The sequence below is a fragment of the Myiozetetes cayanensis genome, unplaced genomic scaffold (genome assembly GCF_022539395.1).
Source record: "Myiozetetes cayanensis isolate MyiCay16 unplaced genomic scaffold, myiCay2020 scf4, whole genome shotgun sequence".
Classification (NCBI taxonomy): domain Eukaryota; kingdom Metazoa; phylum Chordata; class Aves; order Passeriformes; family Tyrannidae; genus Myiozetetes; species Myiozetetes cayanensis.
Genome location: NW_026087631.1, coordinates 48,504,271 through 48,517,691, shown reverse-complemented (window position 1 = coordinate 48,517,691; position 13,421 = coordinate 48,504,271). Strand labels below are relative to the sequence as shown.

The window sequence follows — 13,421 nt, the reverse complement described above, 5'->3', positions numbered from 1 at the left end:
TCCACAGCCCTGGCCCGACTGCCTAGACTGGACTAGAACAGCAGCCTCACTCCACCACCACGCAAGTGCCTGCCAGTATCAAATCCCTGCCATCTGCTGTTTCCTGCCAGCACTGGCTCTCCAACCATTCCTGCCAAGTTTTCTGGGTGTGGGGGTGGTGAAACACATGGAGGGGCAGCCATCTGGTCTCTGTCCTGTGGTCACATTTGTTTCTTCCACGTTGAGGAGGCCAGCTGCCATCTTCATTTGGTCCAGCAGGCAGGGCTTGGGAAGTTTCTCCTCATCAGTTGGTTTAACCCAGGTTTATCAGTATTAATACTGGTATTTCTTCTTGGTAAAGAGTTATTTTTTCATTTATTTACGGGCATATTTGGTCTCTCTCTCTGTATTGGAGAAACCAGGGGTTTTGAATCTGCAGGAGGAGACTTCTGTCTGAGGTCTCCACCCCTCTAAATTATCTGAAACATTAACCAAGACAAATGTAATTTTGGTGGTATTCCTATTCTAAATGTAATTTAGGTTGCATTTGAATGAATTTCTGGAGATTGTTTGAGGCAGAACTACTTAAAATACAAACTAAACTAGATCAGTGTTGCAGTTTACTTAATAAAAAAAGTCCTTTCCTATTTATAATACATCATCTCTGTGACAATAGTTTGCTCAAGTTTCCATAAAATTATAAAGTAGTTTTGTTTTATTTCATTTAATAGAACACTGAGGAGTTTTGATTGGTGATGAGGCAAGCCATTATTCTTGGTGTCATGACCTAGACACATCTTTACCAGAACACTAAATTATCCACAGAAACAACTACAGTACTTAAAATTTATATATCCTATAAAAGTTCTTCTTTGGTATTAATTTTGCTTTTATTTAACAGACTGGTTAATTCTATGGCTATTTGCACTGCCTGTAAAACTCTTGTGGTTATTAATTTATATTAAACGTTGCCAAAGTACAAGCTTACAATGCTACTGTGTATGCATAACCTCTTGCAGTTGATTTAAGTTTTTATTTGAATTGGTACCATGCTTTTATTTCTGTATAATTCCTTTCTGTATTTATGTCTATTTCATTATTAGAAGGTTTTGTTTTGTGGAAGTCATTTCATTGAAAGCTGTATTTTTATTAGATTCAGGAACATGTTGCTTCTGGTCCTGCAAAAGTGAACTGCAACACTAGAAAATAAGGTAATTAGTTTGTTGCATTTAAAGGAAGAATCCAAAGACCGAGGTCAGTGTGAATGAAGCTGCTTAACAGAAAGGGAGAAGATGTGTGTTTCATAATGGAAAGGTGAAACTGTTCAACTGAGCTGAATTTAAAGTTAGTTAGTCTGCTCAGAATAGTTGTCCTGTTTTGCAAGTTAAAAATTCAACTAGGCTTTATCAGGTAGTTGCCAGATGGCTCTAACTTTGCAAAACAACCCCTGATTGCAAACAAGAACTTTCTTTTAATGCTCTTTGCTTATGAAGCTATGGCTGTGCAGTCAATACATTCTTTGACTGAGTGCAAGGTTGACAAAAATTCTGTAACTGAATCAAAGTCCCTTGTATAAGGGTTCTGGCAACATTACCTGTAATCTATTATTTGGGAAGTCGAAATATTGAAGAACTGGCGAAGGCATAAAAATAATACCATAACTACTTATGTGAGAGTCTCAGCAGAATTCTGCTGAGGACAACACAAATTCTAATGTAAATTTTCTTCTACAGCTAAGACTCATGTGGGCAGTAACAACAAAGCTGAATTTAAAAAAAACATTTGCAAGTCTCTGGACTGCTAACTTAAGAGGTGATGAACTCAGAAAGAAAGCTCTCACATATGGGTTACCATTCAGGAACACTGAAGCTGAAAATAACAACTATGCCTTGACTGTTAGTCAAACAGTGTCTGTTCTACATCAAGAAAAGTGTTAGCTGCAGCGGTGTTTAAATTTTATAGTGTAACCCAGATATTAATTTTATGAAATATTACATTTCTACATCAATTGTGAGTTACTGAAAGAGAAGCAGCACTTTTCAGAAAGCCAAGTCACATAAACCAAAGTAAATTTGGAGAGGACAGTTGGGGCCAGTGGGATGTATGATAGGAATAGTACTTACAATGAGAAGTCTCCTAAATTGCGACAGAAATGTCCTAAACCAAATCAGCTAACTCTATGTAGAACTACCAGGAGTTAGATGTAAATCATTACCTTAAATCAAGAGAGTTATTTTACTCAGCCAAATTATTTCCTGTTGCATTTAATTTCCACTAGAGATATGATTGTCCATAGGGTTTTACCAGGGATGAAACTGTCCCACTGGATTACTGCAGCATCAATGTTTACAAAGAAGCATTACCACGATTGCTGAACAAAGTTATGTTTGCAACATTTTAGCAAGGTTGCTTTGAAGCTTCTTTTATTAAAAAATGCAATCTGAGTAATAGTCAACACAAGCATAATTCTGCGAGGGGACACAAACCCAATGCCAATTTCAACAAGCAGAAGTATCTAGAAAAAGAATAGACACTGAAATAATAAAATTCAAGTTGATGTGTTATCTTTTCAAACATATTACTTGTGGTAGCAGTTCAGAACTCAATTTAAGAAGTAAAAAATACTGAAATAATATTGGTATATGGTTTTCCAATAAACATACATATGTATGGCAGGGATCAGGCTTATATGAAAAAACATTATGAGATACAGGTTCTTAGCAAATTATTGGCAAACTATGCAGTTGTCTATAAGATTAGCATGCAAAACTGACAGAGCATAAGATATTTACTATTAAACAGAACATCTGCCTTGGATTTCTGTATCAACACAGAAAAAAGGTGAGGGTCAACTGACACTCGTAATCATGTACCTGCACAGGGACAGGAATCTGGACCTTATGAGGGAAGTCTGAGAGTGTTGGTGAACCTGCATGCTGGGTCCTGCTGGAAAATGTAAAATACTACCAAAAAAATTATTCACATGGAAGAAAGTGGTGGATTTCTGTTATAGTTTTAAACTTTTTGGTGAGTTTTCCACACTGACATACAGTCAAGCAGGTGGGAGTAATCAAGTTTTTCTTTTAGGGAGAGATGGCTCTCCTGTTGAAGGGCTGATGGCTTTCCCAGCAGAAGTGGAACTCTTTTGTTTCTTCTGCCTCTGCCCTACTGCAGTGGGGAAAGCCCCATTCCCTGGGTAACTATGGCTGGGGCACCAGACCCAAAGGGAGGGCTATGGGGAAGCAGAGGACTGGCAATTTGGCTTCGGGGGGTGCCTTTTTCATTCTGGGAGCAGCGCTGCCTGGCTGCCACAGAGCGCTGGCTGGAGCTGTGCTGTATCGCCTTGCACTGCTGCGCGCAGCTCAGCACTGGGGACGAGTTCTGCCTGCCCCAGCTGTGCCCGCTCCCAGCCGTCGCCCTCCGCCGCTGGCCCACACTGAGATCAGCCGCCGACAGCGTGAGTTCGCAGGAAGCCCCTGAGAGGGAGAGCAGCCCGATCCCGCTCCCGTGCCAGCGGCACCCGCAGCGCCCGGGGCAGCCCTGAGGCCGCGTCCCCGGAGCCCAACAGCGCCCCTGCCGGCTGTGGCCATAACTGCAGCAAAAGGCAAGGCAGGACTTAACCGGTTAAAAGCTTATTATGGTGTAGTTTGTTCTGGTTTATTCTGTATATTTTTAGTAAAGAACTGTTGTTCCTTTTTCTACATTTTTGCTTGAAAGCCTCTTAATTTCAAAGTTATAATAATTTTGAGGGAGGGGTCTTTCCATTCCAAAAAGGTTCCCGCCTTCCTTGACAGACATTTGTCTTTTTTTTTAAACCAAGACAACCTCTCTTATAGGTGGCCTCAGATTCTGTTATCTTTTTTTCCTACTAGCCTCCTCCTTGATGCCATGCCACTGAAACTGAAAATATTTTTTAAAAAGATTGTGCAAACAGGCCATAGAAATCCAGGTCACAGTTTTTATTGGGCATTCCAATCATTTGTTTCAAGAACACGAGAATTTATTTCCATTGAAAAAGGAGAGAATTTTCCCAACAACAGATTTTAGTATGAGGTAAACTCTGCTACACAAAAAACTGTGAAGGCAGGAAAAGAAACTGCAATTGCAAAATCATTTTTTGAAAGGTGTTGACAAGCGGCCAGTGCTGCACACTTAACTCTGTATTTAGTCTCTGTATTTAGTCGCTAAAGTGAGTGACCAGATTTTTAAGCATGTTGAATGTCTAGAGTTTCCACTGCCCTTTGTATACTAGGAACACTGTAGATCAAAGACCAAGCACATGTTAGGTACTATATTTTTATTTGCTGTTAAATTATTAGTTATCTACCCTTAATTGTTATAAAAAACTCACCTATTACCAATTAGGAGTTTGACAGATTTACAAAGATTTTGTACTTTGCTTGTTGATTACTAACATTCTTCAGTCTGACTTATCAATTATACAGAAGCTTAAATGGTATTCCCTCTCTTAAACTTCATGAAAAGTAAGAAAACTGCAGCAAAGAGCAACTTTTCAAAAAGTTGAATTTATAAAAAGTTTCTGTAAAGTTAGCAATAGAATATTTGGAAATCTTTTAATACTCTATTATAGGTAGAACCAATAACAACCTTTTTTTATTTTATTCAGTTTCATGGAAGTTGTAATCCAAGCCACAGACTATAACTTGTCATATTCTTGTTATGAAAAGGTTTGTCATCTCTACAAAGGCAAAAAACCAAACCAAAATAAAAACAAAAAAAGAACCACACTCCAATAAGGGCTCTTAGATAGGATGTATAAAACCTTAGGGCAAAACAAAGGTGAGAACCTTGATTTATGTGATTAAATGCCAGGACAACAAGCCAATTTATCAGATAGGCATAGATCTCAACCAGTTTTACATTATATCAATTCCAGTTACTCTAAATAATACTGACTTATTTGAAGCAGGATCATGAAACTGGGTCCCTCATGTGTCAACTAAGTGCTCTGGATGTACACTTTAACAAAAGATTGTATTTTGCTTCATTGTTAGATAGGAAGAGGCATGATTTTTTTTAATTGAATAGACCACTTCCTTTTCAACTTCATCATCACTATTCCTAAACCCTTAAACCCAAAGAAAGGAGATGATAATATGGGTACTGTAACAGACTAATCACAGGTGGATGTAAGCCTGGAGATTTGATCACAAACAGATTAGCCCAAGTTTGTGGAGTCTCTATGGCCCCAAACACAAATGATGTACCGGAGAGGAATGAGACAGCAGTAGAGGCAGTGCAACCTGAAAAGCATTTGAATTGGATATAGACTCTTTTCTACTTATTTTATTCAAGACAAAATATGACCAATATTGATTCTGACTTATTATGAGTCTAAAAATTCAATAGAAAAATCTCGCTTTATTTTCTATTTAATTTCAGGGATATGCATAAGGACTCTAAACATCTGACAATAATTCTTTCTCTGTCAAAGTGTTATACATTCACTTTAACATTAGTATATCTATTAAGGTTGTTTATAAGATGTTTCAATGGGTCCTTCCATCTTGCTTCCACATAGGAAGCATTTGTAGGAAATGAAAACTTGAGGCAGTTACAAAGTCCTATATGTGAAAATTAGACTAGTAAAAAGAAAGAAGCCAATCCTATTTTACTGAAACCCAACAAAATTACTATGACTTCACACTATCAGAGAATTATGCTTCTGCTTTTCCTTCTATAATAGTTGTATTTTAGTATAAATATCTTCAGCCAAAGTTGTTGCTATTTATTCATCTCCTATACAGTTTCCATCAGGCTTGTCACACATGTGGTGACTTTGTAACATAATCTAACTTGAGATAAAGACACTAATCCTGTAATTAAGTTTTCTCCAGAATAAATGGATATCAGAGAACTCATAAATTCATCATAACATTTAATGTTAACTCATGGATTAAATAAATGTCTGCTGAGTCACATAGGCAATATTTCTTCATTTTAGTGGCACTTATTTTAAAGAATTGCAAGACAGGGATACAATGATTCTTCCAAAAAATGTTGGACGAATCTTATGTAGTCCCAGAAATAGTTGAAAACCCTAACTGAAATTTGTTTTCATTTAGTGAATGTGACTATTCAGACTCATTTTCTCTTCTATACATTTCTAGAAAATTTGCATTCAGCCCAGATTTGATCATTAAACATGCACATTGCTACAGACAACTGCAATTCATAAGAGAAATGAAGCAGTCCAATTGGATGTGGACTGGTGCAGGTAATACAGCCAGTTATTGTTGATGGCATGTTAGGTTGGCTGTATCTGCCACTTTTTCTTTCTCACTGGAACTTCCTTTTAGTACTGTGAAGGAGAGGGGAGGGGAGGATCATTTTTCAGTAAATTCACTGATGGCTAAGATCCCTTTCTTAATCAAAGCTGGCCAAATTATAGGAGTTCACTTTTGAATCAGATAGAAAGCTTAGTATATAGAGGCAGGAGGAATTTAAATTTAGTAGTTGCTGTGTGCCAAGTATATAGTCATTTTTCTTCAGGGAATTGGTTGAGTCCAGAAGCATTGGCAATGGGTAAGGGGAAACCTATTTTGCTTCCAGCTGGCCAGTCTACCACTTTATAGCTCAGAGATTTAATGTATTATGCTGCCTGATGTGGGATGATTGCCTGATGACCAAGTGTGACGTTGGTAAACAAAAATTATCTGTTCTGACGGAGCTGTAATATTTATAGGGAGATTCTGATCTTGTTACCAGTATTACGAAAAACCAGTAAAGTATGTTTAATTTAGTAAAACACCAGGAGGAAAGGTGGATAAGAAGTATATAAAACACTCCCCCCCCGGTTTTAAAATGGCAATTTCTTTTAGTTATTTCTATTTTTTCCCAAAGACATAAAAGCAGTGTTTGTTAATAATGCAAATTACCTTCCAACTATACAGGTAATTAGATTGTGTTTAAAAAAAATAAGCTGGGTAATACAGACCTCTTTTATTCAGCCTCAATAGGAAAACTACTTGCTCTAAAGGCCTATGCGCCTGTCAGAAAAGCTGAATCTAAACCACAGGATCAGTCAGTAAGAGGAGAGCCCTTTCCCCATTCTCAGCTATAAGGACTTCTTAAATGTAAAGCTATGGTGCTTATAAGTTCACTACTATCAAACCATCTGAATGTTTCAGAAAAAGCTTGTTCAAAAACAAAGATAAGAAAAGCTAGATATCTCAGTTTAAACACAGTACTCTAACCATAAGACAAGATAAGGTTTGGTGGTTTTTTTATATAGCGAAGCACTATTTTATAGAAAGTAAAATAATTAGATAGCAGCCCTGCCCACCCTCCCACTACCAGCATATGCGTAGTTTACATTTATACTTATATATCATTTAATGAAATCTATATAAATCTATATAAATAGACCTGAATAAAACAGTTCTCTTTTTTTAATATGCATTGAAGTTACTAAGCCCATGAGATCTTGCCAACTCATCTACAGTAAACTGTTTCTCATATGTGAAAAGTTCTTTAAAGCTAAGAGGTCATGACCACTGGATGGGACACACCACTAACAATGCACATACTTACCACTAATATTCTTAATATCTCTCAGAGGTCAGAGGAAGGATTCATTTTCTCTGTGAACAGGGTCAGAGAGTGAGACAGAATTGCAATAGCCACGATCTAGTGTTGATCCCAAGGGTAGTTCGCTGTCAATGGATAAAACAGCATTCATTATGGTTGATCACAGTGCCACTGGCTCATATGAAAATACTGTCAGATTCAATAAATACAATATTAAATACTTCATAGCCAAGAAAACACAAACAACAGTCATCTTTTTCTACAGCTTTTTCATATTGAGTCATACAAGATTAATTCCTGTGTTCCACGTAAAATACATGCATGAAAAAACTGAAGAAACTTCTGATGCTTAAAGGCTAGTGTTAGCAAGGGGCAGAAGACACTTTGGTAACAATGCCCAGGCCCATTTACTAGGACATGTGTCATGTTTAATAGCACAATCAAAATGAGGGGGATTTTTGAGAAAAAAAAAATATTTAATCATACTTTATAGAGTGGGAATTCTGTCACCCAGGGTTTTGTTCTTAAGATGAAAAAATAATTTTCTATACCTCACATTTCAGCAAATTTCCCAGATTCTTGAACTTAAAAACAAACAAACAAACAAAACCAAAACCCCCAAAAAACCCCACAAAAAACCACAAACAGAAACCCAAACACCTAGTCTCTGTCCTTCTTAGTTAGGGAGAAGCAATTAAAGAAATAGAAAACTTTGATCTTCAAAACTACAGCTTCAGAAGAACTACAGTAATGCATTTTAGATCCCATCTTTGGTAAGAAAGATGGTAAGAGATTTAGCTGCAGGAGATTTGTAGCTGGTAAGAGATTTGTGCGTAGATTAATTGTAGAGTGTGGGGAATGCTGGGTTGCCCTGCTTGTCCTGAAAGTTTTGCACTAAGCATTTCAAGCTTCTGAATTTCTTTTTTTCATGAGCCTCAGAGAAAACCTTTGCAAGGACAGTGCACAAAGTGAATTCCCTTGTATTCTTTTGCAGTTAATTTGTTTCATTCCCCAAAAGAAGACCCCAATAGAAAAGTATTCATTCATGTGCAAAGCTGAGATTCTGGGGCAGAACAAAAGCAAAGATTACCCCTGCACCCTCCCCCAGGCCTATTCAGAGAGAATCCCAATTCTGTTTCTCACCTCTGAAAGTCAGACATTCTGTCTGGGGACAGAGAAACAGAACTGCCCAGGGACAGCTTTTGGAAAATGAGAAATAGAAATGCCCTGTGTCTAGACTTTAAATAGAAAGGACAGGCTATACCCACAGGTGATGCATAAAAATACTTCTGAAGAGGTATGAGCCCAAGATAAGGGAATAAGTAGCCCTTTGGAGGTGGAAGAGGCTGCAAAATACCTCATTTTTACAAATATGTACTATATTTTTATAAATTTATTAAAATATACTTTGGCCTTAAAATTTGTACCAGCTGAATTGAAGATGTGATGTTGCACAAATTTAAACTGAGTTAAGCAGATCCTTGAATTAAGAAGTAACTAATACATAATTACACCTTGGTCCCTTGCAGTCCAATTTGATCCGCTAGGAAACACTAATGATACCTGGTAAAGCACAAAACTAAACTTTCAACTTCTGCACTGCTCAGGATGAACACTAGCTGGCATCAGAAACAAGTAAACCTTTAAGATCTTTTTTTTAAGGACAGTAGAAAAAATTCACTAAAGATACTGCAGGTGAGATATCTCTGTCTGTGTTTGTCTTCCTTTTGAGTTTACCTCAAAATTATATAATTATATATACAAAAATGTCATTATAAATACACTGTTAAATTAAGATGGCTGTAGGTAACTGCTATTAGTTAAACTTTGTAAATTTACAGACTGGCAGTATGGGAAGAGTTGTGTGAAGTGTATAATAAAATCTATGCAGAAAACTGTTCATGCAACAATTTGTATACAAGTTTGTTCTATTTATTGCCAGATAACCTAATCTGTGAATGAAATTGTATAGATGCAACTGTGCATACAATGAGCTAAAAATAAATATCCAGAATTTTCTGTAAGCTTGTAGATTTCTTTAGCTGTTACACCATTTGTTTTGAGTACTTTTATTTTGGCTGTCAAATCTCTTGATATGTTAATAATTACAAAGTTTACACAAATATTACACAGAAGTTATTACCACTAACTGAGTTTCAGGCATGGTGGAAGTGTGTTTGTTGTTTGTTTGTTTTTTAAAGAAAGGGGAAAAAAGACGAAGAGAAGTTAGTCTTCCAAGAGCTCCGAAGTTTGCTGCAAAAATCAGCATGCATCTATGTCTGAGTTTCCAGTGATGACCACATGGAAGATGAAGGCTCTTTTGATTTTGGCTCATCATGTAAGTACATGCAAGCACAAACACAAGTTGCTCCTCATTTGCCCTCAAAACATCCATGAACACTCCCACATCGTCATCTTCATATCCCTGGATGGTTTTATGGTTATTTTATGTTAGAATGCAAAACTGATAAGACAGACTGTACAAGTCTGTTGAACCATAATACTTAGCATCCTGAAAGTTTTTGAGAAAAACTGAATTTTATCCTTTTGCAGTATAACTCGTGTATTGATGTTATTAATCACTTAATGGCTATAGCAGGAACAGCAGTGTGCTAACTCCAGTTCATATTTCAGTTCACAGATTGTGCCCAGAATATGGGCCTATAACAAAGAAAGGAAATCTTTTGACTCCTTAGAAACAAAAATCTGTTTGTGATTTTAATGCACAGATGAATTTTCGGCAAAGGTGAAAAAGATATTTTTTGACGCTGGAAATCTTATGTTGTGACCTTTGATCTTATATTGAAAGTCCTTTAATTTTTCCTTTAGACTATAGCCATACCCTTTGGACAAATAATAAACAAAAATATATACAAGACTGATTGTATTTCAAGAATAATTAGTGGAATAACAAAAGATTCATAGAACTAAATACTATGAAAGTGTTATACAAATCTGAACCATCACGATATTTGCTCTTTCTCCCAGGCTTTGTATAAGGGGCAGAGGGCTTTGAGAGGTTCATTTAACAAATAGCTGTGGTCATTACTAGGGGGCCAGTAACTGTTCTCTTCTAGGACTTCTTTTTAGCACTGTTCTTTAATAGGAGATCACTGGTCTCACAGCAGAGCAGCTAATACAGTATATGTATGCTCCTGAGCTGCCTCAGTGTGAAAAACAACAGTGCAGTGGACTCTGTGGGTGCCTGTGAATGCCAGTGGATTGCATTTAAGTTATGCCACTTACATGACCTGAAAAAAGTGAGGACTGCTTTTAACATAAAAACAACTGCTGAGTCACACCAAAAGATTCACCTGGCTCTGGATTTTGACTCCAAGAGTGGCTACAAGGGTATAACTAGGTTAACTAGGCAAAAGACAGGACAAGCATATAGGGCAGTTCCCCTTTCTACTCGCCAATCTGCAGTGTCTAACCAATTCCAAGCTGGGGACATATATGAGGGTAAGAGCACTTACTGCTGCACAAACCAACTTCACACAAACCCAGACAATTCTAAATAACTAATGCTGTGATAATCCTGTAAAAAAAAAGAACAGTGAAGTTACTTGTGAGATAAGAGGAAAGAAATACATTTACTAACCACATTAACTTAACACCTTACTGCATTCACAATTAGTCTTTGCATTTTGGAGGGATACACTAAAATTACAAGGGGAAAGGTGAGCACAGGTCTTTTTTTTCAATTGTTCCTCAAACCATTGGCTTAACAGCATTTATTACAGATAGTTCCATTTATACACTGTTGTAAGACATTGAAATAGAATGACAGAAAACCACCTAAACTAAACAAAGTTGTAATCTGTGTCCAAAGCAGTATGCACCGTATGCTCCAGACTCTTTAATAAATCTTTTCCACCTATACAGTCCAGGAATATGGAAAGTCAAATTCTTTCCATTCAAAATAAATCTATGCTCATTTCATGATCCAATTTTACAGTCTCTGACATTGATGTATGTGTCCACATTTTTATATAAAGCATACCAATAGAAGGGGAATTACCATATAGTCAAGCAGATGCTGAATGAGCAGTCCGTAATGCTCATCAGTATCACTACCTTAATTCTCCTTCAACTCAGAAACTAAAGAAGTCACTCAGGCACCTGAGACCAAGATGCTTACTTCTGCACTAGGAATGTCATACCTGGAACCGTGTGCCAGATTGCACAATGTTGCAGTGTTCTGCACAGTAATAGCTAGCTCTTCCTGTGAGTTGATTCCAGATTTTTCATTCTAAAATCAAAATAACTAAATTCTTATGCATTTGCTAAGATTTTCTGCGCAGCTTTTATATGTTTCTGTGTACACTAATCAACTGCTATAGGAGTTCCCTAATGAGTTTGATTAGTCTAAGATTCCTCACCTCAGATTTAATATAGAGATATTTAATTTTATCCTTCTCGCTGTCCATCCCTCCCATGTTTTGAGCAAGCTTTAAGTGTTATTGTCACTACATTCATATTCTCTCATCTCTCTGCTCTATCTCATCTGTGTTCCACTGGTGAGGAAACTGGTCTGGACATGATGGAGGATTCCAAGCTTACATGAAGTCTTCCAGTTTTATTTCCAAACCTTATACTAAAATAAGAAGGTTGACCAGGTTCACAGGGTCTTGCAGGAACAAGGAGGCTTGGGTGAGGATTAGTGTTGCATCAGCATAATACACACAGCTGCTTTGGGGAGCGTCATGGAAAAGGAAAGTCTACCATCCTGCCTTTGGCAAGGCTTTTCTTATTTAAATCAAGACATTCTTGGCAATATCTGCATTGCTGGGCAGAAGTAGCCTCAAAGCCATACCTGAAGCCAAATGTATCGCTGTGAATTTGTTTTAGAGGGCCATCAAGGATAGTTCAACTCAAAAGAGGTGAATTTTCCAACTGAGAGTACACTTGGATATGCATTCTCCCTCTGAAATACGATGTGTCAGGCACAATGCAACACATGGCCCAGGGTTATTTCTAGAAATGTTTTTAGATCTCTTCCTGCAAGGGGAGAAGAGATTTGTAAGCAATCTGAATTCAGGCTTTTTACAAGGAAGTGAAAGATACTGGATCTCAATAGCACCACTGTCTTCAAGCACCCCTAGAGTCTTATTTCAGGGGACTAAAAATGAAGCCTTTAAGCACATCCAGAGCTTTTCTCCATACAAGGACAGATAAAACACAGAAACTATAGCACATATAAATGCAAGTTTATAATGTATTATTTTTTCAGCTATATGGTCAACCAAAGTATTTTAACAATTGTATTTATGTAATTTATAACATCATTTTACATGTAATTTTAAAAAAGGATTATTCTCTCCCCAGACACTGCTGGGATATTTCTAAATATGATAGGCTATAGTCTTTAGATCTTCACTGACCAGGTAAGAAAAAATACCCAAAACAAAATAAACACACTTTTAAGCACGTACGTCCAAAACTATAGGTAACAAGAACCTCATCTTACAGAAATGCACTGTTCACCAAAGACTTGTTATTCCTTCTTCTATATATATTTCAGTTAAGATTCCTGTAATTAACCCCAAATACCTCTGAATACATCTAACAATTCAAATTTGAGTATTTATTTAAATAAAAAGTGTGCTTGCTAATCTTACAAATTGCTGACTGGCACACTAAAGGATTCAAAGGCCTAAAGTCAAGACTGCTTTAGCTAACTACTTTGTTGATCACACAATGATATGCTCTGCGCTCAATAAATTTGTCATCCTGTCCAGAAGTGGTTTATACATATTACCAAAATTCACAGGAGACTTGCTATCCCTGCTAGACTTTTAACTGCAGCAAAGAAAAATTTGTACTAAGAATCTGCATAAAACTTCCTGTGCAATTTTTTTTATTAAAAAGTTGCATCTCATAAAAATGTA

General features: G+C 36.9%; 1 protein-coding gene across 1 annotated transcript in view; it reads right to left on the bottom strand.

Moving 5' to 3' along the window:
* Nucleotides 1-13,421, bottom strand: part of NLN (neurolysin) — a 324,053-nt gene that overhangs the window by 163,165 nt on the left and 147,467 nt on the right. The window lies entirely within an intron of this gene.